Below are 6,000 nucleotides of genomic sequence, written 5' to 3'. Positions count from 1 at the left end.
TCACATCTGGGACCTGGGGTGGGTGGGAGGCTGGGTGGAGTTTTTTCCTTTGCTTTTCCTCTGACCCCAGATACAGGGGGAAAAAATGCTGGTGCTCTGCACCTTAATTGTCGACAAATGTCTTGTTAGAGTTACAAGCCAGTCTAGATTATCCTAAAATCTGCCAAGATCAGCAAAATTATACTTCAACACAACAAGTGGCTAAGTACTAAAATGAAATAGACACGAGACAGCTGAATGGTACCTTATAGCCGGTCCTGTATATAAACTAAAATTGAAATGTCAATGAGCTAATCATAGGTTGTGGTTAAGAACTTGCTTTTTTTCTTTTTTAACATACTGGTTACGCAAAACCATGTCAATTCCACAGTGTTGCAAATTGCTGTTGATGTTATATTGGGACTCTTAATTGACTGGGATGATATTCTACCAGCTCTAACTTCGGACCAGAAATGGTCTCCCCAAGAAACTGTTCAACCCATCTGGACAATAAGTAGCTGGACTCTATGCTTGGTATACGTTTGCAAGGAAAGAATCTTGATTGAATTTGAACTGTAATACTGCATCAAGGTGGAGGAATCCATCGGGGGGAGGGGCGTGGGGAGGGGTGGGGGGATTCCCAGAGCCTGTGAAACTGTCACATAATGCAAAATAGTTAATAAAAAAATAATAAAGTATGAAAATATAAAAAAATGATGTGGAAAGTTCTTTTTTTATCTATTTTATTGTGTTGTTGTTGACAATCTTTACATAGTTAATTACAGTTAAAGAAAGAAAAAGAAAAAAAAAAGGCTCAGGGGGTATAGGGAAGTGGGTGATACTATTATGTCCATATTGTTTCCATCATTTATCTGAGGTAAAGGGGGATATTGAGGGAGAAGCCCCACCCGGTTTCCCGCCCACCCCGAGTCCCGGATGTGGGGCATGCTCTGAGATATGTGCTCAAGTGGTGTTAATAGTTCTCCAGTTATGAATCGCTGCCAGTTTCACTCGATGAGGTCGTCCACTGATTGATATGGTCCATCACAAAGTCTCCGTTTGCCCCATATTTCGCTGCAAACATATAGCTGAGCTGAATGATTGACCTGCTCTGTCTTCTGTCCTTTCCTGGTTAGAGTTCTGAGTCCAGCAGTTCGATTGGGGAGATCTCCAAAGAAACTTTGAGGTATTCCCGATGTGGAAAGTTCTAATGAGACTCCTTTGATGGAAAGATTCCCGCTCCCCCATACTTAGCACAATCTTTCTTTGTGTTGTGGCAGGAAATCTTAAAGCTGTAGCTGTATTTTTTCTCATTGTGAGTCTCCTTTCCTTCCTTCCTTCCTTCCTTCCTTCCTTCCTTCCTTCCTTCCTTCCTTCCTTCTTTCCTTCCTTCCTTCCTTCCTTCCTTCTTTTTTTTGGAGACTATGGCAGTGCACTATGGGAAGGAAGAGTTTTTGCATGCATAATGGGGCTGCCTGTCAGCCAGGGTGCAGAGTCTCCAGACATGTGGGCTGGGGAGCAGGTGGGGGTTGGGAGAACACCCCATGTTGGGGACACAGGTTTGGCACAGTGAGTGCTGTTCTGGCCTCAGAGGGGACACCCAAGGGATAGATGCAGGAAGCCAACTTGGTGTGGGGTAGAAGCTGCTCTCTCATAGCAGAACATCTAGAAGTAAGAAGAGTTTAATAGTTCATGTTAAAGAAGGTGCGCTCACAGAGGTAGGCTGCTCTATTTGCCCTTCTCACCCCTGTGGCACTTTTCCCCAAGCCACATCTGTGTTGCTTCTTAGCTCTTCTGAGTATGTTATGGTTATGGAAGGGATGGCGCCTCCCATCACTCCCTTCCCCAGCCTGGCACATGCGGCAGTGCCACTGGCCAGGTGGTACTGCCTAAGGTGGGGCAAGATTGAGTAATGCTTACAACATGGGTTCTGGGGACAGAACAAATTCTGGCCCTGCTGTGTGACACTGAGGGTTCCACTCTGGGCTTTTCAGTTTCTTCATCTGTGAAATGAAAGCAATATGTACCTCTTGGTACCTGTTGGGGTTGTTCAGAGGGTTGACACATGTCAAGCATTTATCAGGGCACCTGCTCCATGATAAACATGTGGTAGATGCTATTCTAAATGTTAGTGGTTTGTTATGAATAACCAGATGAACTTTCCATTCTCACAGGAGGCCACAAGGAGTCTCAGGAAGCAGCTTGGGCCATGTTGGGCAGTGGCTACAGGAGCTGGCAGGGCTCAGGGCTCAGGGTGGAGCCTAGGCCTGAAGTAGGCTGTGGTGATCCACACCAGGGAAGGCAGAAACTATGGAGTGAGGGTGGGAACATCTATGGCCATGGATGCACTTGGAGAGTATTCAGGTCTCATCAGCTGTAGGAACTTCCTCAGTTTTGGGGCAAGAGAACTCAGTTCTAGGCTGAAGGTAGTGGAGGTGGAGTGACTGAGTCCCTGGGCTCCCCCGAGGTACATGCAACGTTAAGAAATAGGCTGGGCCTGGTATGATAGCCTATTGGCTAAATCCTTACCTTGCATGTACCGGGATCCCAAATGGATGCTGGTTAGTGTCCTGGCTGCTCCACTTTCCATGCAGCTCCCTGTTTGTGGCCTGGCAAAGCAGCAGAGGAATGACCTTTATGGGAGACATGGAAGAAGTGACTGGGCTCGGGATGGCTGCGATGTATGAGCCTTTCTGAGCCCTCTTCCTCTTGGAGATAGGGTCAAATCCTGTTTCCAGGTCCACGAGGCATTAGGCCAGCCCTGGACTGGGAAGATTGTTAAAGTACTGAAGGCTTCCCAGTGTGGTGGAAGAGGCTTTCAGGAAACACCCAACAACCCTGTACCAGTGAGTCCCACCCTTGTTCCCTGGCTTCCCTCACATGACTGTCAGATGGTTGTATGGCTGTGTGCATGCATGAGTGTGTGTGTGTGTGTGTGTGCATGCCTGCCTTTACTGGAAGGAAATAGACAAGGAATCTGCAGGTGATGGTAAGTTGGGATCTGTCCTGCTCCCTTCTTTTCTTGTAGCTTTCTGGGCAATGAAGCCAAATAGGCTGTGGTTTGTAAACTGACATGCCACTCAACAGTTACCAGCTCTTGAGTTTTCTGAATTGCAGCATCCAACTGGGGGGATAATGAGGACATCACGTGAATGCTGGGAGGATGAAATGAGATGGCACAGGGCAGGTGTCCAGCACAGAGCTTTCATCATGCCTGCAGAGCCAGCAGGAACAGTGAGAGCTTAGAGTCGATGCTTGCTGAGGTCTGGACAGGTTCCTTGCACAGCATATGGAGGAGGCAAACCCGACGAGGTGCTTGGTTTAGTGGAGCTGCTTTATCCTTCAGACAGGAGAGCTGGCTGATAACCCTGAAAGCCTGCATGGAGGAAGGTATATGTTTTGGTTCTAAGATGCTATCATTTTTAAGTGGTATCATTCGCTTAGAATCAATCTCCCCCCACCCCCACGTCTCTGGTGCAGAAAGAAAATCAGTACATTCAACTGAAACACCTATTATGACATGCTCAAAAACATAATATGAAAATGTTATGTCTTAGGATTAAGAAACTCCTATAATATAACTTACAGTGATCAAATGCTGGCTTTGTCCCAAAGTCGTTGCATAAATAATTGATTGAATGCCCCTGATGTTGATAGGACTGGATCCTTACTTGAGTAATGAGAAAAATCAGAAAGGTTAAATATGTTTTCCAAGGCCACAGATCCAACCATGCTAGATGCTCTGGCTCATCCCCACGCATACGTGTTTGCTACCTGATTCTTTTTTTTTTTTAAAGATTTTTTATTTTTATTGTAAAGTCAGATATACAGAGAGGAGGAGAGATAGAGAGGAAGATCTTCCGTCTGATGATTCACTCCCCAAGTGACCGCAATGGCCAGAGCTGCGCTGAGCCAAAACCAGGAACCAGGAACTTCCTCCAGGTCTCCCAGATAGGTGCAGGGTCCCAAGGCTTTGGGACATCCTCAACTGCTTACCCAGGCCACAAGCAAGAAGCTGGATGGGAAGTGGAGCTGCTGGGCTTGGAACCAGTGCCCATATGGGATCCCAGTGCGTTCAAGACGAGGACTTTAGCCACTAGGCCATTGCACCGGGCTCTGCTACCTGATTCTTATCCTTATATGTTATTGCCTGTCCAGTTCAGGACATCAAGTTCAGTGCCAAAGTGGAACCCACAGCGCTTACCCATCTCAGGATCCAGTTCTCCTGTTAGAGGCTTATCTGCATTTCAAAGCCCAGTCCTGCTAGCTGAGGGCACATGTGGCTCTGGTAGTTTATCTGTTGCCTTTTGCAGATTCTCCCCTAGTTTTCATATATTTCTTGGGAGAAACCCTACCAATCATTCACACTTTAGTATGAATTGAAGTCCCCAAATCATGAACTCTGAAAATGACTAGGGACCTAAATTGCAGGTAGATACACACACACATACACAACACACACACACACACACACAGCCCACCACACTGCAGTGCTTCTCTGGACAGTGGCTAACATAGCCATATACCTTATCCACTTACATACGTTTCCCATGGCAGGAAACACAGCACCCATCACTCCTGTGCCCAGGGTCATCTGCTTGCTAGGTGGTGCTGAACTGAGGTCTGCCTCTGGGCCGCTGTCTGCCTGTACCCACTTGCTCTTCCCAATGACAACCTTTCAGACAGACACCTGTGAGTGCTCTGGCCCCTCCCTCCTGCAGGTGGAAGGCCTCGTTTTCTCCATGTATGCCCCATATGATTAGTTCCCGAGTCTCTCACCATTTAAACATCTGGAGCTGCTCCAACTAAAAAAAAAAAAAAATACAGCCCTAGACTAATCATTCCTGGTGGGGGCTGACCACTGGCACATTCCTTTGAAATGTGGCTTCTGTTCCCTAAGGAAGCAACTTTAGGCACCAGCTGGCATCTGGGAGAGACTTAAGTGGCTGGGCATCTCTCAAGCTCGTCTCCCACCAAGGCTCATCTTTTATCACTTTCTGACTTGAGGAGGGTGCTCCGCAGGCCTCCAGGACCTTTCTTTTTTCCCCTCAGATTTATTCTGAGCAGGTGTTGCACACTATCATTCTTGGGCCCTTCTGAAGCACTTGATGCGTGGCCATGCCTCCCTCAGAGGTCAATAACTGCATTTGATGGACAGCCTCAATGGAGCCTAAGAAGTCAGCTCGGGATCCAGCTGTGTCCCGCTGCAGCCAGCCCCTGGCTCGCCAGTGTTCTCTGTGAAGGTGGATCCACATCTCAGGACATGCCTAGGCATTGTGATAGGATGCATTTTACTTTGGAGTTCTGAAAGGAGGGGGCAAACAGAACCCTGAACTGAGGGGCACAGCTGTGTCCATTTGCAAAAGCCCTGGGATTCTTCCCCCATCCCACCTCCTCAATGCACCCAAAGGTATTTATCTGCCAAAGCTTTGAGAATGAAAAATCTCCCAGGTGTAGGCACAGACCTGAACTGCGGTTTTTGAAAAAGGAGCAATGCATCAAACAGATGTTTCCAATTGTGTCTTTATTGAGCCTCTTGCCTCTGCTACACCTCCTGCTGGTTCCTCCCCACTCACCTCTCCTCCTCCCCAATGTCTATAAATCAAACTTCTCTTCTTAAAATTGTAATCACCAAAATAGTATGGTGATTTGTCAGGAATTTTGAAACACCGAATAATCAGCCCAACACTTCAATTTGATGGCAGCAATAAGTCAAGTGCCTGCACACACATCTCCGGAGGAAGAAGCGCGTGGTCTTGGGCTGCTTGTAAATGACAAATGCTCTTCTGAGAGTTATAACAAATCAATTATCCACATGTGGAGAGCCCAGCAACTCCTTTTTAAAAGATTCTTCTTTATGGATACACCTGTAAATTGTCCCAAGAAAGGAGGGAGACTGGGACTCTTGAGCAGGGACGTGCCAGCTCCCCAGAGGAAGTTGTCCATGGTGATGTCAGAGAGGCAGGTGCCCTTGGTGCCAGGCTGAGCTGGGAACCAGGAATCTGCCTCTGCCAGCAGCTG

The sequence above is a fragment of the Ochotona princeps genome, chromosome 4 (genome assembly GCF_030435755.1).
Source record: "Ochotona princeps isolate mOchPri1 chromosome 4, mOchPri1.hap1, whole genome shotgun sequence".
Classification (NCBI taxonomy): domain Eukaryota; kingdom Metazoa; phylum Chordata; class Mammalia; order Lagomorpha; family Ochotonidae; genus Ochotona; species Ochotona princeps.
This window is presented reverse-complemented; position numbering follows the sequence as displayed.